We start from the raw sequence: 26,987 nt of genomic DNA, 5'->3' as shown, positions 1-26,987 counted from the left end.
TGTAAGACTCAAGTGTTTGGTTTTCTCTCCTGTTTTGTGAGCTACACCCAGGCCTCCCTGTAACTTCTCCTCCCTGCCAGAGTCATGCACAGTGGCTTTCTGTTGCTGACAGCCAAAGGGCCCAAAGGCCTCATCACGCAAGGACAGTTTGTTTTCTTAATTACCTGTTGTAACATATAAATGCAATCTTAATAATGATGCTCCTTCCTTCCTTCATCCTGTGTGTGTCCGTGTGTGTATGTCTGTGTGTGTGCGCCAAATATTCATCTAGGTGCTTGGGATATTTTAGTGCATAAAACAGACGAAGCTCTCAGCTTGAAGAGGGGCATTCAGCGTGCTTGTGCAGGTGCATGCGTGGTGGGGGGCAAGGGAATCAGACAATTTTTTAAAGTTGTAATAAACATCTGCATGCTATCGTTTGTTAGAGGGTGGCAATCGCTATCGAAAAAGAAAAAGCAAAGCCCGGTAAGTGAGTGTGAGAACCTGGAGAAGGAAGATGGATGGGATGTGGTTGTAAGTAGACAGTTGAGCACAGACCTCCTGAACGGGTGGCATCTGAGTACAGACACAGGAGGTGAGAGAGTGAGCCCTGCCAGTAAGTGGGGAAGAACATTCCAGGCAGAGGAAACTGCCTGTCCGAAGAGAGGGAAGTGCCTGTCCCAGGCCCTAAGGCCTTTGCACTCAGGAGCAGCAGGAGGGCGCCTGCCTGTGCAGAGAGTAAGGCCGGAGCCTGAAGGGCCTGTTAGCTAGTGAGGAGCAGAGGAATGACTGATGGGCCTCAGGTTTGAGAATAGCCCCTCAATCAATCTGGCAAACAGCCCGGGGGTGAGGAGAGGGTGGGCAGGGAGACCCGTGGGAGGCTGTTGGCATCCAGGAGAGAGGTGCCTACTCAGGTGAGTCATAGCAGGGAGGTGTGAGAAGTGGTCAGATGTTGCACTCCTCCATCTCCTATGCATTGGTAGGGTGCAGGAGAAAGGAAGAGTCCAGAATGACTCCAGAGCGATAATATTCTAATATATTGCTTTACACGTGCCAAAAAGTGTTCTTCCCTGCTCAGTAATCTTAGGGATTTGGAGCCACTTTTATAGAAGGGCCACTGTGTGTGTAAAGAAGAATTAACGTGAGGCCTGGCAGGATGGTTCTGGGGCCCTACTTGATCGTGTGTTCACCTCCTGTCTTCCAGGAGAGAAACACGAAACCACAGGCCTGAACTGAGGTGAATATGATCTTGGGCAGGTCAGAAAATTCTCTCTTGTGAGAAGTATCTGTGCCCAAAGTGTACATAAAATAAAAACAATAGCCAGTATCAAAGTATGTCAAAAACCCATTCATTTGACTTTAAACAGCCTGCTTTTTTTTAAATCTCTTTTTTTTCCAACCAGACAGACAGAGAGGAAGTTCAACTTTAAACCAGATTACAAAATCATCTGAAGCTATAACAGTGAAAACTACTTCAGGGAAGAAAAGGAGAAAAAAAGGTATTTTTGTTTGTTGTTTCAACTATTTCTTCCACTTCCTTCATCTTCTAAATCACTTTCTCCTTTCTTGGGCTGTGTGTTGTCACTACTAAGTAATTGCCCCAGACAGAGAGAAAAACTCAAGTGGAGAAAAAAGAAAACTTAATGTCTCGTGACCTCATGTAAACCAAGCACAGAACGGCCTTGCCATGGCCACCAGAGGAATTAGTCTTTGGCGCGTTCAGCATTCAAAAAAAGGGACTGTGGGGCCTAGGCTGGTTTGGGAGCATTTCTGCAATTAACAACCAGCAGGATCTGATACGCTTAGCTTGCAGACTTCCCTCCTATGATTGTTACTTAAAATCAGAAACTGAGTGATTTAGAAGAAGTTTTAAGAAATCACTAACTCCATAACCACAGAGCAGGGTTATACTAAGTAAAAAGCTGTCCGAGTGTTAAAGGTTCCCAGCTCAGTGTGAGGGACCAGAAGTCTATTCTGACCCTTCCACTCATGCCTGGCTCTCAGCACCCTGCTTTGCAAAATGAGGACTCTGTGCTCACAGCCTCCTACGTTCCATGCCAGCTTCACTGCTTTGAAATTCTAAAGAGAAAGCACAAGATTATCACTGGTTGTGTCGCCAACAGTTTTGGGAAACTGTCATGGAAGCTAAACTAAATTTGTGTTGTTCTGTTTTAGTCCATTTCATGTTTTTTTATACTATTAGTTTGGGTAAAGGCAACTGGCCCTTACAATCAAGCCTGTCACCTTTGGCTTTCTCTTCTTCAATTTTAATCTGTTTTTGTGTGGTCGTTTTTCCGTCCTGGAATTATCCTTATATCTCCTCTATGCAGTCTCACCGAATTAGAAAATTACAAATTTGGCCTGGTGTGGTGGCTCACACCTGTAATCCTAGTATTCTGGGAGGCTGAGGCAGGAGGATCGCTTGAGCCCAGGAGTTTGAGGCTGCAGTGAGCTATGATGATGCCATGGCACTCTAGCTGGGCAACAGAGTGACAGTCTGTCTCAAAAAAAAAGAAAGAAAAGAAAAAGAAAGAAAGAAAATTACAAATTCTTATGATCTAAAATGCCAAAGGAAAATTCAAAGTGAGAAAATTTATCATACCCTGTCTCTATTGTCAATGCAAATATTGTCTTTCCACTGGATAGTGCTAGTAGATTTTAGAAAACCTAGTAGAAGGGGAAAAAAAAGAGAGAACCGTGCTAGGTTGTCATTTGTTTTAGGTGGTGTCTTAATCGGTTTGGGCTGCTATATAACAGAATACAATAGACGGGGTAGCTTAAGCAGCAAACATTTATTTCTCACAGTTCTGGAGGCTGATTCGAGCAGAGTGCCAATATGAAGGCCCTGGACGACCGAATGTCTGGTGAGGGCCTGCTTCAGAGACAGCCACCTTTTATCAGTGTTGTCACAGGCCCGAGAGAGGGCTAGAGAGCTCCCTGGTGGCTCTATAAGAGCACAAATCCCATCCATGAGGGAATACTCCCTCATGACCTCATCACCTCCCAAAGGCCCCACTACCTAATACCGTCATGTTGGGGTTTAGGATTTCAACATATGAATTTTAGGGGGACACAAACATTCAGTCCATAACAGACAGTTACCATTTGGGGATATTTTCAACCAAAAATCCTTTCAGAGGAGTTGGCCGGGGTTCCCGTGAGGATAAGGATGATCGCCACTCCCAGCACGGGTGGCCCTACAGAGGATGACCCTGCACTGGCTACATGACACCTGAGGGCAGAGGAGTGCTGGGTCACCAATTCTAACTCTTCATCTAGACGTAACAGCAACTGGCAAAAGAACAAAGATGGAGTGTCTAACTGCATCACACTGCGGGTTAGCTCGGCGTTGCAGAAAGACCAAACAGGAAAGTCGATGTGGGAGCTTCAGTGCTTCTCAAGGCTGGAGAGAGGCCCTGACCACTGCTATTTGCTAAGCCTCCCTGATTTATTGTTTTTTTTTTTTTTTTTTTTTTTTTGAGACAGAGTCTCACTTTTGTTGCCCAGACTAGAGTGAGTGCCGTGGCGTCAGCCTAGCTCACAGCAACCTCAAGCTCCTGGGCTCAAGCGATCCTCCTGCCTCAGCCTCCCAAGTAGCTGGGACTACAGGCATGTGTCACCATGCCCGGCTAGTTTTTTGTATATATATTTTTAGTTGGCCAATTAATTTCTTTCTATTTTTAGTAGAGACGGGGTCTCGCTCAGGATGGTTTCGAACTCCCAACCTCGAGCAATCCGCCCGCCTCGGCCTCCCAAGAGCTAGGATTACAGGCGTGAGCCACCGCGCCCGGCCTGATTTATTGTTTTTTTAAAGAAACGAATTAATGGCAAAGGTTAAAATAAATTGCACAATATCCGAAGTCTTTACATTTAACAAGACAACTCTTCTAACACATAAAAGGCAATGACACCAGAGTCTGACTGTGGGCCCTCTGTGAATGTGACTCTTCCTGTGTGCCACCCCCACCCAAGCCCTCACTCTTCATCTCTGTAGGCCCTGCAGGTGTTAACCGCGCTTAGAAGATGGATTGTTCGAGAGAAAAGTCAAAAAAAGAGCAACACGACAACTCATCCTTCAGCTTTTAAATAATAGCTATGTTGAGGCCCAAATTACAACAATGCCTTTCAGCTACTAAAACCTGGCACAGGCCGGGCGCGGTGGCTCACGCCTGTAATCCTAGCACTCTGGGAGGCCGAGCGGGAGGATTGCTCGAGGTCAGCCTGAGCAGGAGCAAGACCCCGTCTCTACTATAAATAGAAAGAAATTTATTGGCCAACTAATATATAAAAAAAATTAGCGGGGCATGGTGGCGCATGCCTGTAGTCCCAGCTACTCGGGAGGCTGAGGCAGGAGGATTGCTTGAGCCCAGGAGTTTGAGGTTGCTGTGAGCTAGGCTGACGCCACGGCACTCACTCTAGCCTGGACAACAAAGCGAGACTCTGTCTCAAAATAAATAAACAAACAAACAAACAAACCCTGGCACAAAGGCACCAGACTTTCTTCTTTTGACCTTTGTGAGCCATATGGACCCTCTCACCATGCCCCCTCGGGAGTCCAGTGCCTTGCAGTTTTCCAGGGAAGAGGTTAGACGCCTTGAAGAATTGCAGGTTGCCTGTGGCCATTCTTTCAGTCGGCATTGATGGGGTAAAATTTCTCACGGCCCGTTCTGGGCTGGTATGTGAGGGATGTAGCAGAATATCCGTGGTCTCTGCCCCAAAGACTTATCTTCTGGTCACTGCAGCTGCCTCAAGGGTTGTATTAGTCTGTTCTGGCTGCCATAAAACAAAGTAGCATAGGCCGGGTGGCTTACACAACACTGCCTCATAGTTCTGGAGGCTGGAACTCATGAAGTCAAGGTGTTGGCAGGATTGGTTCCTCCAGAGGGCTGTGAGGAAGAGTCTGTTCATGCCTTTCTCACACCTTACGGTGGTCTGCGGGCAATCTTTGGTGTTCTTTGGATTGTAGATGCATTGCCCCAATCTTTGCCTTTGTGTTCACATGGCGTTCTCCCTGTGTCCATATTTCCCCTTTTTATAAGGACACCAGTCGTATTGGCTTGGGAGCCCACCCTATTCCACTATGACCTCATCTTAACTAACCGTATCTACAACAATCCTACTTCCACATGAGCTCACCTTCTGGCTATTGGGGTTAGGACTTCAAGGTATGAATTTTCCAAAGGGGGCACAGTTCAACCCATGACAAGGGGCCTCTGAATGTAATTTAGAGATGGGCTGTGCACCTGTGCAACAAACAGCCACACAGGGTGGCACCTGCAAGGGCCAAACATGGACACTGGGTTCAGAGAAGGCTGTTCTCCCCCAGGGGTGCACCTGGGGAGAAGGCTTTGTGAACGAGCAGGCCTGGTGAGGAAAGAAAAGAAGGACTTACGTGAGGAAGAAGGACACTCACAATGCAAGCCATGAACCACACGTTCAGCCAGAACAAGAGGATGTGGGGAGGGTGGCCCTGGCATGAGGTAGGGAGGACTTTGCATGTCAGGTCAAGAGTCTGGACTGAACCCAGTAGACAATGGGAGTCGTGAAGGTCTTTTGTCTCCCAAGGAATCCTTTGCCTCAAACAATAGAAGCAACTTTGCGTCTAATACATATTTATTGCATAGTTTCCTGTCATGCTTTCCAGAGTTCACAAAGGAAATTAAAAAACAGCTTCCTGCATTGGACAATTGCTTTTGCAGTCATAAGGTGTTTGTTTGGGGAGTGAGTTTGGTCTTGGTAGAAGAGTTCTATTTGTTTAAAAATAAAGGGTCAGATTGAGCTGATTTACATCAACCTCCTGGGTGAGGAGTCCAGATGGTTTCCATTTGGTCCTAATTGGAAACAGCCAAACTATTTTTATGCGCGTTCCCGTCGTGGACAGGAGGCTTTTGGCCTGCTGCTTGGAAAGTTGTCCCCACAATGCCATATGAGTCAAAATGCCCGTTCAGAAGCCTGACACCCCCTTATTACTCCACTCATTTGGAGTAATAATTAGAAGACCTTTACAACTTTACGTTGAGCAACCATTGAGAAGTTGACAGAAGCAGAAAGTATCCCATTTCTATGCCTGCGGAAGTTAGACGTGTTTGTCCAAACCAGTCTAGCCCAGAGCACCGCTGAATATGCAGAACCATGAGACCAGTGGTTCTCAAACTGGAGCAGTTTCAGGGGCACCCAGGGAGCTTCTTAAAACACAGATCTCTGGGAACCCAGTAAGTCTGAGGTAAGGCTAAAAAATGCACATTTCTATCAAGTTCCAAGAGGCTGATGCTGTTGGTCCAGGGATCATACTTTGAGAACCATTATTTTAGACTTTAAAAAAATCACATTGGCTGGTCTCGATTTATTTTGCTCATTGAAGAAAATCAGAGGGCAGGCTGAGGCTCCTAGATGCCTCTACTCTGCCCTAGAAACCACAGAACAGACAGGACCCAGACCCATTTCTGTTTGGGCTTTTCTGTCTCCTCCGTGCTCAGCTGGGCCCATTCTGAACCCCAGGGCTCTCTGAATCATGGGGATCTAGGAAGTGGGGAACGCTGGGCCTGGAGCTCCATCAGCCCTCAAGTGCATGATGTCTGGCTTGGTCTGTGCCTAGTCACAAACTGGTGAGGTCCAGAAAGAACCAGAAGACCAAAAGCCACTGAAAGGTCCTCAGGATAAGATAAGTTGGTTATCTGCAGATAAGATGGTTTCCCTGAGCCCCATTCAGCCAGTCATGCCTGCTGCCTCAGGCCCCAAAAGACCCAGTGAGGACTCAGCAGTACCCTGTCACCTGGACCTGTTCCACTCCCACTCCAAGCCCCAGATGATAATCTCCAGGACTGTTTCACTTCTGGAGGATTTCAGACAGGGAGGGCAAGTACATGACTTAGGCATGTACAGGGGGCAAAATCCAACCATAAAATCGTCCATCCACAAGCTTGCGCTGGGTCTGACTTTTATGACAGTACCATGCCACCCAAGTGGCAAATACACTTCCCCAAATAAGGCATTGTTGCTTATATCTTAGCCACAGTCCACAGAAATGCCAGCAGCAGTAAGGAATGCAAGAGCCAAGTTCAAAAGTCAAGATGTAATCTTCAAAACGGCTTTATTAATTCCAAAACAGGAAGTCACCAGTTAAAATCCTGAAATAATTTTATTTGGGGTTTCATCCTGGGGTGATAGCTAAACAATGGAAATCTTTATAGAAAGGTTCCAGGGTCCAAGGTGTGAATCATCCAACTCTAAGTACATTTTGCTTAAGTCCTATAATCAAGCAAACAGACTTTATGTTCTGTTTATAAAACTGGGAATTACACAGGAAATTACACATGTTCCTTGTCAATGGAAAGATGCTATTTTTAACAAGCTTTAAAAAAAAATTCAACCACAAAGAGAAGGTCCTACCAGGGCCTGGCATCCACAGACGAACACGTGAGTAGCGGTTAAGCAGAGCACTCTGACGTCCGCCAGAATGTAGGAGGCCCTCCTGCTCCGGTGGTCCCAGGAAGGGCCAGGGAGTGAGAGAGATGGGGAACCTCCCTGGGGGAATGTTGTTTCCATGAAAATTTACACTTGACCTTTGGGAACTGGCCTACATGGGAAAGAGAGCTCTCTCTGGAAGGAATGAGAAGAGGTTCGTCAGCTGGGTAAGGGAAGGCTCAGGGCAGGAAAGTGCCTGGCGTGTTAGGCAAGCGGGAAGTCTGATGTTCAGCACAGAGTAGTCGGCGGGAAAGCGGCTGGAGATGTGGCTGAAGAGCCCAGTGCACCCACATGGCCAAAAGCCATGAATGCTGAGTTAGGGAGTTAGATTTCTCCTGTGTACAAAGGGTGAGCCTTGATGGTTTTGAAGCATGACAATGACATAGTGAGGGCTGTGTTTTTCAAAAGTATCTTGGGCAGCTTTGCAGAATATGCTTTAGAGAAAGAAACATCTGGACAATGTGAGACTAGGAGGACTTTTTTTTTTTTTTTTAGTTTAAATTCGTTTTATTTTTGGACAACCTTCATGCCACGTTCTTTAAAAACAATGTCTCTCCTCCAAATACATCACAGTCAAAATAAATGAAGAGCTCAAGATGACACCAGCCCTATTTGTCTTAAGTCTGGATGTATGTGGATGACAAGCAGCAGCAATTATGATGGCGGGTGATAGGTCCAAAGTAATTGCTGAATTTGTTAACATCTTTCCATTTCTAAGCCATCCTTAAGGAAAATTGTACCTGCAGTCGCACCATCCTCTCGGTAGTCCAGTAGGGCAGCCACACCACCCGAACTGTGTTTTCACCAATAAAGAATGGGTAGGAGGCAGGGCGCGGTGGCTCACGCCTGTAATCCTAGCACTTTGGGAGGCCGAGGCGGGCGGATCGCTCAAGGTCAGGAGTTCGAAACCAGCCTGAGCGAGACCCCGTCTCTACCAAAAATAGAAAGAAACTAATTGACCAACTAAAAATATATATACAAAAAATTAGCCGGGCATGGTGGCGCATGCCTGTAGTCCCAGCTACTCGGGAGGCTGAGGCAGTAGGATCGCTGAGCCCAGGAGTTTGAGGTTGCTGTGAGCCAGGCTGACGCCACGGCACTCACTCTAGCCTGGGCAACAAAGTGAGACTCTGTCTCAAAAAAAAAAGAATGGGTAGGGGCCAGGCGCGGTGGCTCACACCTGTAATCCTAGCACTCTGGGAGGCCGAGCGGGAGGATTGCTCAAGGTCAGGAGTTCGACACCAGCCTGAGCAAGAGCGAGACCCTGTCTCTACTATAAATAGAAAGAAATTAATTGACCAACTAAAAATATATATACAAAAAATTAGCCAGACATGGTGGTGCATGCCTGTAGTCCCAGCTACTCGGGAGGCTGAGGTAGTAGGATTGCTTGAGCCCAGGAGTTTGAGGTTGCTGTAGGCTAGGCTGACGCCACAGCACTCACTCTAGCCTGGGCAACAAAGTGAGACTCTGTCTCAAAAAAAAAAAAAAAAAAAAAAAAAGAATGGGGAGGGATTTTGAAATTAATAACGATGTGCTTGATGTGTTCTACAGCCCCTGTCATTAAAGGTTTTACTCTTTCTGGTCTCTGTTCCTCAAGTTTGCCTTTGGTTGATTCATGTGAACTTTGACGCGCTCCTCGTAGGCTTCTTTTGTGTCGCTGGTTTCCTGCAAGTGGATGGTTCATGACAATATCAATACCGGTGTTTACTGCACTCTAGCACCTTCACCCTGGGGGCCCTCAGCAGTGGCATTTCCACCAGTGAGTGGCTCATCAATGTTACCCTCTGTCCTATGGACCATCTTCCCCTCCACCCCCAGACACAGCCCATTTGCAGTCTCCAAGATCACGTAAATGTCGCAGAACATTTCGCCATGGCTGGTGAGATCCCGGTAGATAATCATGATGGTAGCCGCAGGGAGCTGGCGCAGGAGCCTGGAGCCGTGCTGGGGGTGGGGGCAGAGAGCGTCCTCCTTGAGCAGAGAGCCAGCGGACAAGCAGGATTCTTTCACTCTAGTTCAAGCAAGAGAAGATAAAGTGGAGACCTGAGGCTGTGGTGATGGAAAGACAGAGTATAGATATATTTAGGAAAGAGAATTGACAGGATCTAGTAGCCAGATCAATGGGAGTGGTAAGAAAGATTCTGAAGTCAGGGACGCCTGGCGAAGTCTGGCAATTAACCAGAGAGAAAACAGGGGGGGCAGAGGTCCATACTGGGTCTGTAGAGTGGCTTCCAGGCAAGGCTTGCCGGCGTCAGGAATATATGTCTGATCATCGGGGAGGCAGTGGTGGAAGGGAGGTTGCTCCTACCCTGGTGTTGCAGGACTTACGAAGTCCAGAGGTGACTCTGGGAAGCAAGCCACTAACACTGTGTACTAAGGGCCCCTAACACTGTTATTTCACAGTGCTTCCCAGTCAGTCCCTACAATGCTTCTACGAAATGAGCATTATGATCTTTATTTTACCAGCGAGGAAATTTGGGTTCAGGGAAGTTAAGTGACTTTCCGAGAAGTTGCACAGCACTTTCCAGAGGGAGGTTTTAAACCTGGGGATTTTATGAATTTTACTACATCACCCTGCCTCTTAGGCACATCTAGGCATAGCCTTGTCACTGCTAAGTTCTTTGAGACAGAGAGTAAATTAAAGTGGTCATTGTTGGTGAGCATGTTTTTGTTTTAGTAAACATTTGTACAGAAATGTAAGAATAGGTAAAAATGGGTTGGGGTGAATATAGCTGGAGTGAGTCAAGTACTACCCGGGCCTGAGCATGTACTCACCCTTATACCAAGGAATTTGCTTTCAACCCTGAGAGAAGAATTTAGTTTTGCTTAAACTTCGGTTAAAGTCCTGGAGCAGAGAATCCGTGTGCTGAGCAGCGTGCCCCTTCCTGCCTTCCAAGAGGGGCTCTAGGACTCGCTAGCGGCCACATTCTGGAGAGTTGTTTACACCATCATTTTCCAAACTGCTTATTTTTCATGGGCAAAGATAACATTGTCACCTATCTTACCATCAGCTAGGGGGACATTTGGATTGTTTTTCCCAAGGGTGTGCAAGTTGTACCAGGCCAATCGCAGGCCCGGAAGCATCGTTCCTCTCCAACGGCCCATTTTAGCCACGCTGGCTCAGCTAGGGGTGTAGATTGGCTGAGAAGGTTTCTTTCCTTGTAACACTGAGCAGCAGTAAAGGAATTTAGCCTTTGGCCTAAAGCCTTGTCCTGTTGGCCGCTGCTGCTTTCTGGCATGCCGGAAGGGGGCAAAAAGAAATCAGTGCCACATGTGATCAGTGTCCACATCATTAATCATTCTGGGCAGTCAGCTCAACTTTCCAAAGGCATTTATGTTTGTGAAGAGATTTTATAAATAGGAAAATTATATTCCATTCATGTTCATGAGTCAAGGCATCATTAGCGACATTGTACTTGGAAAAACAATGAACAGCGACATAAAAGTTTCTGTGATACAATTGCACTTTACACTCTACTAGTCATTGATTCATTTATTCAACAAACAATTATTAAACACCCACCATGTGCCAGATGCTGTTCTAGTATGAATAGTATAACACTGTTACATCATTCATGACAGCTGACATTTGCTGTCACATACCCTGGACGCAAGGACAAACGAGATTGAACAAAGACAGGCTTATCCCCAGTAAAACCAAAGGGTGGGCCAGTTTTCACCCCTGCACCTGTGTTCTGAAGGAAATAAGTCCTGTCTATCTCATCCATCAATCCAGCAAATTAGATTCATATCCAAAAAAAACCAGTGGAACTTCTTTAAAAAAAAAAAAATTATACTTTTTCCTTTTTTTCAACTGTTAACCTAGGATGGCCCGATGTCCAAATTTACCTTCTTTCCCTAAAAAGTCAGTTTTCTTTTAAGGATTGGAAACTTTATACTTGATCGTCACTGACTCTTCTCTCTTTCTTGGTCTTCCTACACACTAGTGGACATTCCCTTAACATCAGCTTCATAAGGGCAGGATTTTTGTCTCTTTTGTTCCCTCTTGGAGCCCCAGGGCCCAGACCAGTGCCTGACACATCATAGGAGCTCAAAAATATTTGTCAAATGCTGAATAAATCCAAGTCTTGTCTAGCCCTGGGGTTAGGCTCTCAAGTCATCATGTTGACCAAAATTAGTGTATATTTAGTAAAATTTAGTTAAATGAGCCTTTAAAATCCCTTAAATTGCCCACACAGTGCAACATATGGACATATTATCTCTAAGCTTCACACAGTTTCTTCCCCAACTTTGGAACAGATCACCTGCTCTCTCTTCAGCGGGGCACCGAATGAAGTGTCTGGCTAGTGCTCAGGGTGTGCATTTAACTGTCAACATTTGGAAGCCCCTGGAAGCAACTTGGCTTTGGGGCTGGAGCTCAAGATCTCCCATTTCACGTCTACTAAGTGGAGGAGCCCGCATTACTGCCACAGCTATTTCTCTTACTCCGTCCCCTTCCTGTTTTTCTCTTTGCCAAACTCCTACACTCGAACTGGTACACATTAAACATGTGCATGATGCTGCTGCACAGCTGTGACAACGGACTTTATAAAAGCTGCACAGACTGATGAGGGTGAACCAGACCCCAGGACCCCTGACCTCAAGTCATGAAGTCTACGGAGACAAGATGGTCCTTTCTCCTTCAAACTTCCAGAGCTCACTTTTCAGGCCCCTGTAAAGAATGCATCCCCTTATACGGGCTGTCCCCTCCCCAGGATCAGCAGACAACTCATTCATCTTCTACCAAGAAATTTCTAGAAACATCAATTTCCCTCGTTAGTGAAAGTAAATGGGACAATCTAAATCTTAGATGGAATTTCCTCTCATGCAGAGCAATGTTGGGCTTCCTGTTGTAGAGAACAAAGAATGTACCAAGCACAAAATGAGGACTTTTAAATCATTTTTGCAGTATCTCCTTGGCTACATTGCAGAATGCATCTGCTCACACAAGTCCAATAAGCACCATCTTAAGAAAATAAAATCAGCTTGTGATAAACAGGGGAACTCTTCTTTAAAAATAACAAAGTACCCTGATTCTCTTGCAGGAGTCAAGAAGAAGAGTAAAGGTCTGAGTGAAGCTGGTCCTTGGCTGGAGAAGTTGCACTTGGCAGATAATGGTATAGATGGAAAAGGAAGAGGAGAAAATGACTTGTTGGAATTCACTCAAATTTTAACACGGTGAGTAGCAGAGTAAGAGGTTTTATTTGTTCACCTTCCAAAAATTAGTGTTTGAATTAAACCATGGAGACAATGATTTGTAATCGCAGCTTTTTAGCAGTTTCCGGTGAGGTTTTTCAGCCCTGAGAGGGAAGCAGTGACCCACCTTAGTCTTGGTACCTGACATGGCAGTCGTGTGTGAACCCATAACGGGGTCTCAAAGACTCCACTAGAAGCTGCATTTTAAGAAATCTGCAGCCAGGCACAGTGGCTCACACCTATAATCCTAGCACTCTGGGAGGCTGAGGCGGGAAGATTGTTTGAGCTCAGGAGTTCAAGACCAGCTCTGAGCAAGAATGAGACCCCGTCTCTCCTAAAAATAGAAAGAAAGAAATTAGCTGGACAACTAAAATTATATAGAGAAAATATTAGCCAGGCATGGCGGCACATGCCTGTAGTCCCAGCTACTCGGGAGGCTGAGGCAGGAGGATCACCCAAGCCCAGGAGTTTGAGGTTGCTGTGAGCTAGGCTGACGCCACGGCACTCTAGCCTGGGCAACAGAGTGAGATTCTGTCTCAAAAAAAAAAAAAAAAAAAAAGGAAAGAAAGTTTGCAACTGAGGAAAGACAGGAGGTGTGACCTCCAGATTTTTCTTCCCTAAAGTCAGGATATAATGTAAAATATAAGCGAGGTGACCTGAGGAAGAAAGGCAGCCTACTTGGGAGTAAACACTGTTTCGTGTTTGATTACAAAGTTGTCCCAGCCTCTTCAGGCAGAAAGATGCAGCTGTTCTCAAAAGCATCTGGAAAGCAGAATATTTCCTTTCCATGTTTATCCTGACAACCTTAGGCATCTCCCTGTCCAGCTCTACTGAATCTACACCCCCAGTGAGCTGAGCCACAAGTCAGAGTTTGCAGCTGCTGCAGGAAAAATGTCCCGTGCGGAGAAGGCTCCAGGCTATGCCGTCTCAGGCAGTCGGTAGTGACAGCACCATGTGACAATCAAGAGTCACAGAACACAGCCAGGGCTTGCGGCTGGAGGATGGACGGCTATTTCTTTTTCTAGAAGAAAAAGATTCCCTCTTTAATGTACATTACTTCCCTATTCAGGAAGGATGGGGAGATTTCCAACTTGGGTAGTTTTGCTTTTTCTATAACAATTTTATTAATAAACTTCATTTTATTACCTTTCTAATATACTGCTGATATATTATCCTTTTAGTATATTGCTAACATTTTGTTAAGGATTTTTGCATCCATGTTCATGAGGTATATTAGTCTATCCTTTTCTTATAATGTCTTTGGTATTAGAATCAGGATAATTCTGGCCTTACAGAATGAGTTTGCTAGGAAGTGTTATCTCTTCTTCTATTTTATGAAATAATTTGTGTAGCATTGGCATTATTTCATCCTCAAATGTTCAGTAGATATATCAGTGATAACCTCCGAACCTAGAGCTTTATGGAAAGACTTGTAACTACAAACTCCTTTTTGTTAATGGATATAGGGCTATTCTGGCTATTTTATCTTGGGTAAAGCTCTAGTAGTTTGTCTTTTAAGGAATTTGTTTCAACTAAGTTGTCAAATTTATAGGCATAAAGTTATTCCTAATATTTCCTTATGATTATTTTATATCAGATCTCTAGTGATGTCTCCTTTTTCACTCTTGATATTGATAATTTGTTATTGATAATTTCCAGACCAGCTTGAGCAAGAGCAAGACCCATCTCTACTAAAAGTAGAAAAATTAGGGAGGGGGGCAGGTATATACATACATAATGAGTGAGATGTGCACCATCTGGGGGATGGTCATGCTGGAGACTCAGACTTGTGGGGGGAGGGGCAATGGGCATTTATTGAAATCTTAAAATCTGTACCCCCATAATATGCCGAAATTAAAAAAATAAAATAAAATAAATAAAAAATAATAAAATTTTAAAAAAGAAAAATTAGCCAAGTGTGGCATGTACCTGTAGTCCCAGCTACTAAGGAGGCTGAGGCAGGAGGATTGCTTAAGCCCAGGACTTTGAAGTTGCAGTGAGCTACAACGATGCCATGGCACTCTACCCAGGGCATCAGAGTGACACTGTCTTAAAATATATATATATTAGCATAACATATCTGTCTTCATCCTTTTACTTTTATCCTGTGTTTTTATATTCAAATTGGATTTCTTATAGAGAGCATTTAGTTGAGACTTCTATTTTATCCATTTGACAACCTGTCTTTTAATTGTTTAGACCATTACATTCAATGTGATTATCAGTGTGGTTGGGTTTTTAATTTACTATCATGTCATTTTTTTCTATTATTATCTGTTTTTTGTTTCTTTTTAAAATAGTCTTCTGCTTGTTTTTGGATTGAGTAATGTTTGTAATTCCATTTTTATCTCCTTTATTGACTCATTAGTTATACCTGTTTTTTTTTTTTTTTTTTAGTGGATGCCCTAGTGTTTACAACATTCATTTTTAACTTGTTACAGTCTATCTTCAAATAATATTACACTACTTCACTTATAGTATAAAAATCTTATAAGTAGTATACTTTCATTTCCCTCACATTGTTGTGCTTTCATTGTAATATATTTAACTTTTACAAATGTTATAAGTCCCATAATATATTATTACATTTGCATTATATATTGTTACATTTTTAATAAGGTGGTAGTCTTTTATATTTATTCACAAATTTACTATTTCTAGCATTCTTCATTCTTGTGGATATATTCAAATTTCTGTCTGGTATCATATCCTTCTTAAAGGATATCATATCCTTCTTAAAGTCAGTCTTAAAGACTGACTTTATACATTTCTTATAGTCCTGATCTGATAGCGATGAATTCTCCAAGGTTTTATATATCTAACAAGTCTGTTTTTTAGATTTTTACATTTTTAAGATTTTTTAAAAAGATATTTTTAAAGATTTTTTTTTTGCTAGGTATAGATTTCTTGGTTGACAGTTAATACTTTTAAGAAGTTGCTCCACTGTCTTCTTGTGTTGCTTCTGAAGACACATCATTTTATGTCTGTTCTTTGTATATAATTTGTCTCTTTTTTCTCTGACTGCTTTTAAAACTTTATTTTTATCACTGTCTTTCAGCAATTTAATTATGACCTGCCTTAGTGTGATTTTCTCCTTGTTTCTTCTGACTGGGGTTTGTTGAACTTCTTGAATCTATGCATTTACAGTTTTTATCAAATTTAGAAAATTTTTACCAACCACTATTTTTCAGGTAGCTTTTTCTATCACTCCTGTCTTTTTCCTTCTGAAATTCTAATTACAGGTATGTTAGGCTGCTTGATTTTATTCCACAGGTAAATAATGTTATGTTCAATTTTTTTAGTCTGTTTTTCCTCTGCATTTCATTTTGTTTTTGTTTTTGTTTTTTTCTTTTAACAATGCTATGACTGTGCTATGCATTTCATTTTGGATAGTTTCTATTGCTATGTCTTCATGTTCACTAATCTTTTCCCCTGCAATGTCTACTATTATGTTAATTCTATCCAATATATTTTTTATTTCAGGTATTGTACTTTTTAATCTCTACAAGTTCAACCTTAGCCTTTTTTATAGCTTCCATTTCAGTTTTCATACTTTCCTCTACTTTCTTGAATATATAGAGTATGCTTAAAATAAATGTTTTAATGTCATTGACTACTACTTATATTATTAGTATCCTTTTGGGGTGTTTCAATTGATTAATTTTTCTTCTGGGTTGAATTTTCCTGCTTCAGTAATTTTTTATTGTAGGCTAGACATGATCAATTTATGTTGCTGGATGATGAATTTTTTCTTTTCTTTTCTTTTCTTTTTTTGAGACAGAGTCTCACTCTGTTGCCCAGGCTAGAGTAAGTGTCGTGGCATCAGCCTAGCTCACAACAACCTCAAACTCCTGGGCTCAAGCGATCTTACTGCCTCAGCCTTGCAAGTAGCTGGAACTACAGACATGTACTACCATGCCCGGCTAATTTTTTCTATATATTTTTTGCTTTCCAGCTAATTTCTTTCTATTTTTAGTAGAGATGGGGTCTCGCTCTTGCTCAGGCTGGCCTTGAACTCCTGAGCTCAAACGATCCGGCTGTCTCAGCCTCCCAGAGTGCTAGGATTACAGGCATGAGCCACTGCACCTGGCTGGTGGTGAATTTTTTTAAACTCCTTTTTTATTCTTTTTAATATTTTGGGGATTTTTTTCTATAATGCATTTAAGTTCCTTGGCAAGAGTTGGATTCCTTTGAAGTTTGCTTTAAAGTTTTGTTAGGACATATCCAGAATAGCTTTTACTCTAGGATGAATTTGGTCCCACTACTGAGGTCATACCCTTTTTAGGACTCTACTTGATGCCTTCTGTATTAGGAGGTTTTTACACTGGCTGGTGGGGATTTTAACTGTTTCCAGCCCTGGATAAACTTCAGAGACTATTCCACCTGCTCCTGTCCTGTGATTCTTCCCTACCCTTAGTAACTTCTCCAGAAGTGTATGCTGATTCGTACTCCACCAAAGATTCGGGGTAAGCCCACTGCAGAAAGCACAGAGCTCTCTTTTTCTGTAAAGGCCTCTCCTCTCCAATATTCTATCCTATAAATTCTAGCCATCTCTACCCAAATCTTCAGAACACACTAGACATGATAGCAGAACTGGCCACGTAATTTGTGGGCAGCCAGCACAAAACGGAAACTCAGTGAGACCAGCAGAATCAGATCACCCCCTTCCTCCCAATGCTGCAGGCTGGAAACTCTCGTCAGGCAGTAAGCTGGCACACTCACGGGGCCCACTTCTGTGTTCCCCCTTCTCAGGGATCATTGTCCTATGCTGCTTATTTTCCAATGTCTGAAAACCACTGTTCAATATGTTTCCTCTGTTTTTTTAAATTGATTTTGGGTAGAAGGTAAATCCAGTCCCTGTTACTCTATCATGGACAAAAGCAAAAGTCCTGCTGCATTTTATAGCGCAACTCTTATGCAACAGATGCTAAGAATATAGTTTTATTACTCCTCACCTCAACCGCCAGTCATAAACGTTATTATTCTCACTTTATAGCTGAGCGAACTAAGGTTCAACAAGGGTAAATCAGTTGCCCAGAATGCAGAGTTGTAACGGTAAAGTTGAGTTTTAAACTTGGGTCTTACTTGGTCAAAGTCTAAGCCATTTCCTTGTTGGAAGCACCCCACCCTCACAGAACCCTGGAGTACGCCCTGTGCCCCTCTCCACTCAACCCACCTGATTCACCCCGACTCTTCCTGCACCACTCTCGGCTCTCCCCCCACGGTGACTACAACCTGCCTCTGCTGACCATTTTTTAGCCACTGTCCTTGATTTTGCATTCCCTTTCAACTATTCTTACTTTAGTGACCTAAGCAACTTGAACTCATTATGACAACTTAGTGCAAATTTAACATCCATAGTTTTTGAACCATTTAACTTCTGTGTCTTTTCAGCCTCACCTCATCTCATGGGCAGTTGGTGACTTTCTGATGTGACTTGTGCATTGAGTTGCATGCTCACCTCAAGCACAGCTACCCCTCTCCATTTCCACCTTCACAGATACTCGCGCTCTGTCTGCACCCCTCTGCAGTGCCCACAGGCTGTGCCCTGGAAGTGGGAGCACTGTCTTTGCCGCCCCGCCCGCCCTGTCAGACCCGCTTCTGAGCCAGCTGTAGAGAGAGTTGGAGGACGATCAAACAGACTCCAGGAGTATTTCAGGAAACACATTTGTGGCTCATCTCCCTTTATCATTTGGGTCCTGAATATCTAGGAAAGAGGAGCTCAGTGGATGCAAGGGGAGCCAGGGGAATAATTGTCTGGGAGCCTGTTAGTGTAGTCAGCTCGTGGCGTCTGCTTAATTGAATATACTTGGAATAGCTTATGCATATGCATTTATGTTGGGGGAAGGTTTGGTGATAGAGAATATGAGGCACAAGCCACTTGCCTACCTGCTGGCTCTAGTCACCCTTATGATACCAACTAGGTTCACTCTGTCCATGAGTAGTAAACCAATCGCTGTGACAATGTGCTTTGCAAAAGAGAAAAGATTTATTCACAGGGCAGCCCAGCAAGGAAGAGAGAGAACAGCTCTCAAATCCGCCTCCCCAAAGATAAAGTTTAGGGATATTTATGGGTTAGAGAAATGGGGTAGTCTAAGGCATGGGAAAAGATGATTGGCAGTGGGGAAAAAATAAAGTCATCAGTGATGTGCACAAGCATGGCTGGGGCCCATGGCTCTTCATAGGACACAGGTTCATGAGATGGTGGTGTTAGCATGATCTGAGGGGGGGGAGGGTTTGGCCCTCTGACGTCCAAAGGCCTCCTCTTGAGCACTGGCACAGGCCCAGTTGGAGAGCTGGTGGTCTCAACCAATTTGAACTAGGCAGGAGCTGCCCCCCAGTTCCTGAAAACAATCTAAGTGACCATTACCATGGTGACATACAATAATGTTATCTTTAAGGAAGCAATTGGAGGTTAAGTTATAGTGTTTAACAGCATGGCTTTTAGCTTTATGGGGGAAAAAATAACAAAAGCCAAGTGACCAAAAGCAAGCAGAGCAGGTTAAATTTGGCAGACCTAACGAGATTAGCCCCTCAGTTTTTCCTAGTACCACGTGGGTCTATCCCCCACCTTCAGATTAACTAGTCTGGGGACAAGGGATGCCAGGCCTTTGCTTGTGATGAGCCTGGCCCAGCTTTGCTGCATAAGTCTACCCCTACAGCCAGTGCCAGTGGCTTCCTTGAGCTTAAGGCAGGAGCCAAATGGCCTGGCTGGTTGCCCTGGTCATGAACCAGGCCTCCCTCCACTCAGGCTTAGCAAGCAGTGGTCTAGGGGCTGGCAGAGCAGTGCGGCGACTGAAGGCTGGCCCTGCGTCAGATGCCTTCAGCTCTGAACACACCAGTCACGACGGCAGAACTGGCCACGTAATTTGTGGGGACCCAGTGCAACATGGAAACTGGTGAGCCCTTACCCAAATAGTATGAAGAATTTCAAGATGGCAGTAGCAGAGCACTACACCAAGCGAGGGGACCTTCCGAGTGTGGGGCTCTGTGTGACGGGGCGCGGGAACACCACTGTCGATGGGCACCAGTGCCAGGGATCCCTGTCCCGTGTTGTTTCATTCTGACACGAACTATTTAAATCATTTTGTTTCTTTTTCTGAAGTGTAAGAATTGAGAACTACTGGGGAGCAACATATATTTTCTTGGTATGTTGGAATCAGGCAGATTGCCTGGCGTCACAGCCCTGCTCCGTGACTTACTAGCAGTTTAACCCTAGGAAAGTTAAATAGCTTCCCTTTACCTCATTTGTAAAAATGGACATCATAACAGTGTCTAACTCAAGTGATTGTTATAGGGTTCAATGTACGTAAGGCGCTAAATATAGTGCCCAGGGCACCAACTGTGAATAGCACCTTTGTACAAATTAGAAAAAGAGCCCCTCCTGACAGACAAATCATAAAGATATCACCTCTGAGTCAGAGGAAGTTCCCCTTTGAGGTCTGTGCTTCAGGGTCCAGAGCTGGGCTGGATTTCAGCCCCACTCACGCCCTCGGAAGGCACCTTCGTACAGGGCACTAGTGCTGACTCATGCGGGTGGCCCTGGTCGCACAGCTGGTGCATAGTGAATGCCCCATCAAAGCTTAGCTCCCGTGAGGCTGCATGATGCAGTGGTTAAATCCATGGCCTCTGGAGCTGACCTAGATGCAGAATTGTGGAATTATGACGTTTGTCTTCCACACTTCCTGCCCTCCGTGTGGACCCCCTGCTCCCCTTCTCACCCATCTTGTCCAAAGAAATTGGACACAGCCAGGCAGTTAAGGAAACCAAAGCTGGTCAAGTCCTGACCAGACAGACTTTCCTTTGGAGTGAGACCCTCAAGAGAGAGAGTCTGGCAGGACCATCCAGCCCCAGCCTTGAATTCTGGCTGCTGAATCAGTGGAAAATATGTACAGCAAGGAAGAGAGTGGTGTTATAGTCGATGTTGACCCTAACTGAAATTTCATACCCCCAGCACGTGGTAAGGGCTCAAAACTGTTTTATTGTTTTATTGGTTGATTGATTAAGATAGGGTCTCACTCTATCACCCAGGAGCCGGATCATAGTTCACTTGGAACCTCAAGTTCCTGGGCTCAAGCGATCCTCCTAGCTCAGCCTTCCAAGCAGCTGGGACTACAGGTGTTCACTACCACTCCTGGTTAATTTTTTTAATTTTTTGTAGAGATGGGGTCTTGCTATGTTGCTCAGGCTGGTCTCTAAATCCTGTCCTCAAGTGATCCTCCTGCCTCAGCCTCACAAAAGTGCTGGGATTATAGACATGAGCCACTAAGCCCAGTCTCACATTGTTTTATTGATACTTATATGACAATTTCTTTCAGAGCAGAGGCCGTGTATTTAAATTCTCTTAATCCCTGCCATGCTAAGCACACAATATGCATTTAATAAGTATGCACTCAATATAATAGCATTATTGGTATTGTGTTTGCAAGATACTTTCACATGTAATTCTGATTTCACCACAACCTTGTGAAATAGGCAGAATAGCTCTTTTCAGGCCAGTTTTACATATGAAAAAGGCGAGACCCGAGAGGGCACATGGCCTGCCCATGACTACATGATTTGACAAGGGGTCAAACCTGACCGGAAGCCGAAGCCTTCACCCAGATTCCGTGTCCACTCGTTATGCCAGAGATTCCCAAAGACCAGTCAGAAGGCCAGTGCCAAGCCTACACTTTAAAGAATTTTCAACAGTCCTCAAAGAAAATAGAAAAATAAAGACAGTGCAGTTTATTTTTCATAAAGCTAAATTTATTTGATTTAAAGAGCTATCCTTTATTTTGAGACTATGCACTTCCCAATTTTATGTAAAGATATTTGTTCTTTTATAGTATTGCTAGGCGAGAGTTGTTATTTATTTGACATACTAGAAGTTGCCAAAGCTTTGCCAGTCTCTCCAAATTTTTGGACATTTTGCAGGTGTGTAACATCTAAGCAACTGGGAAGTCCTGCATAATATTACACCATGTCTTTTAAATAAGTAAATAAATGGTGGATTTAAGGCAACTAAAAATCCTTATTCTACCAATTTACCTAGGAGAAGCATCCAAACTAGAGAGATTAAATTGGGAAAAACTGGCTTCAGGATGTCTTCAGTCTCAAATTGGGTCAGTGTATCATCTTGGGGTTGGGGTGGGAGGGTGATGGAGAGAATCTAAAAAGAAAGATCATTCTCTAAAATAACTGGATGGAGTTTCTTTGCTTGGCAAAAGCCTTTTTTTTTTTTTTTGTCATTTCTTTGAGCAGCGTGATCAAATACTCTGCCCACTTAAGGGAAATTGACCTTGGAAACAATGTCCTGGGAGAAATGGCTGCTGCTGACATACTTGAAGCTCAGAGAGCCAGAAAGGCAGGTAGAGTGCTTTGGGTTTATGTGTTTCTCTCTGCTGACACCCACTCATTGCCAAACGCTGTAATACAGCTTGCTCCACTTTTTTCATTTAAATAACTGGCCTGGACTATTTGATGACCAGGAATACAGCCACAGCCTGCCCACTATTGTGTCAACTGGTCCAGTGATTTGCAGGGTTCAAGAAATTTTATGATGCTTTGTAAAATTTTTTTTTTTTAAGAAAAACCACTCAGACTGCGTCCTCTCCCTCTCACTCCCCCATAAAGAGAGAGAAGAATGCTTTGTAAAATTTTATGAAATTTTAAATTTTCTATGCAGCCTTCAAACTAAGTAATGAACACTTATAAAGTGAAATTTTCTCTATTGTTTTTTCCCTCTCTCTCTCATCTCTCATCCTCACTTATTCTCCAAAAAACTCTTTCTCCCATACTCCATTCTCCTCCCAGCCCAACCTGCAAAGATTTCTCCACATATCAGTTGGGAAACTCAAGTAACAGCCCTCATAAGGTTATGATATGCTTTCTGGATCATCAAAGAATGGTTAAATTGTGATTGGCATAGGGAGAGCATTCTAATTCTGCAACCCCTTGAAAGGAGAGAATCACATTTAGAATGAGTTGGTTTAGGTTGGTCACCCCTGGTCTCCATTGCCAATAGGCACGGCCAGAATTAATGATGGCTACTCTCACAGCTGATACAGGGGAGGCGAAGAAATGTCATTTTCAATGAAGCTCAACGAAACACTTCATAAACAGATTTGAAAATACAAATTCAATGTTGAGAAAAGTGGGACGCACTCTTGGTATGTTACCAGGCACGTCAAGAAGAGAGAATTAAGTAGCACAAGCATCCAGTCTTTACATTTCCCTAATGAAATGATCTAAGACATGTGACATGATTATATACTGCATTTTTCTTTTAATGCTGGCAGGGTTTTTGAGAGAAGAATTATAATGATATTACTGTCTATTATGTTGCTATTTTTTAAACTAAAACTATAGCATTTTTTAACAGCCAATCGAGTGATACCAAGATTTTTAAATTATCCCTTTATTTTAGAGAATTAGAACATCTACTTCCTATTCCATTAGAATTAAATTCAGATTCAACATAATTATCCTGTTAAATTTAATTCAAATTTAGTTTCAATTTAAGCTCAATAAACTGAAAGCAGGTTAATGCTTTCATTTTGTTTTTCCTGGCACCGCAGTAACTTTTTCATTATACACTGTGACACAAGACATTATGAGACTGCAGGCAGCTTTCTGGCCATTGCTGTAATGAATGCTAATGATGTTCAGTCTCAAAGGACTTGATGGAAAATGATTATCACTGAGTGTATTTGAAGCTGGAAAACATCACACATGCTTAGTAAATGTTTTAATTTGCATAAATGAGAAGATAATTGTGAAATACCCACCTAGAAATACAAATATTCATTTAAAAAGCATTAAAAAGTAATTTATAGTTCAAGAAATTATATTTTCAAATACAATAGTATACATCATGAGTAGCCTTAATGCACCCAGAGCACTTCAAGCAGATTGTTCATTTGAACACCAAGGAAGAATCGTCAAAACAAGGTTCACTGGTTGGATTCTGTAGGGAAAATCTCTTGCCATTTAGCCCTAACGGCATCATTGTAAACATTAAAAGCAGTTAGTAATATCACTGATTATAGAACTAATGATCTTCCATTAATTATTTCTGTGTTCTTACCACTTGCATGTTAATGAGCTAATTTCTAATTCAAATTCTCATTCTAATTTGTTCATGAAATCCAAATTAACAGCCTGAGGTCACTTGTTTGCCTACCAAGAAGTTCTTAACGACCTACCCTTGATGATGGAATAAGCACAATGAAACCTTGCTCAGAAACATCAGCAACCTTCTTTCTTTTAAAAAAAGAAAAAGATAACAAAAAGACAAGCTGTTGTACACATCTTACAGGGTTGTTTTTTCACTAAAAAGGAAACAGCATACTTCAGGACCATTTCATTTATTCATTGTTTACTTATTTCTTTCAGTATACTCTGTCATCCAGGTAAAAGATATGACAGTGGGAATGGGAAAGAAATGACAAGTATGGGAAGTTCTTTCAGGAGTAAAGCAATTGTCGTGATCCCTCACAACAAGAAGATACAGGGGAAGGGTATCAGGCGAGAGGAAAGTTACCCAGCTAATAAGAATGTGGGGAATGCTTCCCTTAGAAGCCCAAGACCCAGTCCATCTGGTGGAGCTATGAAATATCCTACCCATTTATGAGTATGTTCTTCCCCCATTCAGGTAAACTACCAATCTTAAAAATCACAGTCACTCCCCAGATCTCTTCAGACACCTTCAGATCTATTTGGGAAAATAGCAAGAAATCTAACAACACCCGTAAAAAGAAAAAGGTATGTTCTTGGGTGTCTGTGTCTGTGAGTAGTGGCCACCAGGGGAAGCTGTATGGACCCTGGGCACTCAGGTTGGGGTAGACCTTGCAGTCAGCTGCGAGTGCATGAGGATTTAGGTTCTAGGTCACATTTGCCCAACCCATGATTCCATTCTGATGGATGATGATTGTACCAAGAAACACGCAGTAAGAGAACAGCACAGTTATTAGGGCAGACCCTACCTCCCTTCAACTCCCCCACACACACCCAAATCCTAGTTGCTGCTAGCCTACTGAGGATTTGAAAAAGGGAATTTACCTGAACTCTTTTATGAAGCCTATGCTACCTCTTAGAGGAAATGCTTTACCTATGTTTATTGTATATTGTATGAAGCCGAAATTTCTTTCTTTAAATTTATGATTTCCTGTTCATTATTTCACAGTCTAAAAACTGAATGTGGATGCCATGGACGACATCTGTTTCCACAGCCAAGCAGCACACCTGTAAAAATATTGCTTGTTCTGTAATGATGTTTTTTACTGTAACCAAGCCCCTTTCAAATTCTAAAATTTGATAAGACTATTTTAAGAGGGTTCAGAGTAGTATTGATCGTATCACACTTGTCATTTTCTAAAACATGAGTTTTACAAGACATGTGGTTCTTCTCTGGGGCTTCCTCTCTCCTGCATGTGAAATCTGTAATTTGAAAGAAGTCATATTCTTTATATAAAAAAGAAAGAAAGTCTGCACTCGAATGTTTATAGCAGCACAATTTACAATTGCAAAGATGTGGAAACAATCCAAGTGCCCATCAGTCTATGAGTGGATTAATAAAATGTGGTATATGTATACCATGGAGCTCTACTCAGCCATAAAAAAAAAAAAATGGTGAACTAATACCTCCTGTATTATCCTGGATGGAGCTGGAGCCCATTCTTCTAAGGGAAGTATCATAAGAATGGAAAAACAAACACCACATGTACCAATTAATTGGTACAAATTGATCAACATTAATGTGCACAAATGGGAAGCAACATTCATAGGGTGTCAGGCGGGTGGGATGGGGGAGAAGGGGATGGGTAAATCCACACCTAAGGGATGTGGTGCATGCTGTCTGGGGGATGGGCATGCTTGTAGGGCAGTGCAAAGGCAATTTATGTAACCAAAGCATTTGTATCCCTGTAATGCTATGAAATAAAAAAAATAAAATAAAAAAAGAAAGTATTTTCTTTCATAAATATACCTAGAGTTAGGAACAATAAGAATGTTTGGAAGTAATAACTTCCTAAAAGTTAACAAGATAACATTCCTAAAAACGAGGGTTTCCCCCAAATGAGGAAACTTCTAATCACTCTGCCACACTGGGAAGATGCCAGACAGCCCCACGGCAGGTGGAAGAGGTGTAGTTGATCAATGTGTAGATGACAAGTTGGGTGAGTGGAGTTTTATATGCCTTGACAGTGTGGTGCAGGAATGAAGGGCATGGCCAGGGAGTCAGATGAACCAGAGTCCTCTGTAGAGCACCTGCTGCTGTCCAAGCAGGTGACCTTGGGCAAATCAGTTCACCTTATACACCTCAGTTTCCCCTTATATAAGATATAGTTACGAATAGCACCTATTTCATGTGGTGAGCATTGAATGAGACAACACATGTCAAGCATTTTAGAACAATGTTTTATTCATAGTGTACACTCAAAAATAAATATAAGTGGCTGCTGTTGCTGCCATTATTATCGTGGATGTTAGAATTCAGTGGCTCCAGCTATTTCACGTATGACATCTACTCAAGAAAAATAGAAAAGAAAAAAAAAAGAAGACTCAAGACCTCTTCATTCTGAAGTAAAAACAAAAATTTCATTCATTCTATGTACAAATTTAACAAGTGCTGGGCAAGTTCATGGAACCAAACTAGCTGTGGAGGTAAGTATGGGTATAGTAAATTATCTCCACTCTCGAGGATTAAGGATCTAGCTAAGAAGACAAAATCCTTATACATTAACAGTGAATAACAATACAAGAGTCAGAATAATATAAGTCATTAGGCAGGATAAGAAAGGCTATAGAGTAATGAGATCAATTTAACAAATTTACCAGAATTTATATATCTAATTTATAAGACTTTATAAGAAATTGTTCCTGCTTTAAACATAAAAACAAAACAAAACAAAAGCCCTTTTTATAATTTGCCACTCATAGCCACTGGGTGGGAGTATAAAATCAATGTGCCTCTCTAAGAGGTCTTTTGGCAATGTCTATTAAAATGAAAAATGCATAGCCTTTGACCTAGCTAATCTATAATCTATTTAGAAATTTGTTTACTCTCACATGTGCAAGGAAATATGTATGAGGAACTGCAGTACTGTTTATTTTACATTGGAAATAGCTAAATGTCTCTCAAAAGGTTCTCAGGGAAATAAATCACAGTAAATTTATATGGTGGAATACTACGCAACCATAAAAAGAATAATGTGGATATGTAATTGCTTATATAGAAAGGTATCCAACTGATACTATTTCAAAAAGCAGACCAGAGAAAAGTACATATGAAAATTTTATATTAAAAATGAGTAGATATAGTATGATCCAGAAATCTCACATCTTGGATGTATATCCTAAAGAAC

General features: G+C 42.6%; 1 non-coding gene and 1 pseudogene across 1 annotated transcript; one reads left to right on the top strand and one right to left on the bottom strand.

Moving 5' to 3' along the window:
- The first annotated feature begins 414 nt into the window (after positions 1-414).
- On the top strand, positions 415-25,469 carry LOC105870043 (uncharacterized). The gene is made up of 5 exons (XR_012923242.1): positions 415-1,478; positions 12,492-12,624; positions 21,886-21,992; positions 24,278-24,387; positions 24,809-25,469. It is a non-coding gene; the product is annotated as an uncharacterized LOC105870043 (transcript).
- Positions 8,140-9,348, bottom strand: LOC105870092 (translationally-controlled tumor protein-like; annotated as a pseudogene).
- Positions 25,470-26,987: the final 1,518 nt, after the last annotated feature.

The sequence above is a fragment of the Microcebus murinus genome, chromosome 1, assembly GCF_040939455.1.
Source record: "Microcebus murinus isolate Inina chromosome 1, M.murinus_Inina_mat1.0, whole genome shotgun sequence".
NCBI lineage: Eukaryota > Metazoa > Chordata > Mammalia > Primates > Cheirogaleidae > Microcebus > Microcebus murinus.
The sequence above is the reverse complement of the archived record's forward strand: the minus strand, read 5'-3'. Positions and strand labels throughout refer to the sequence as shown.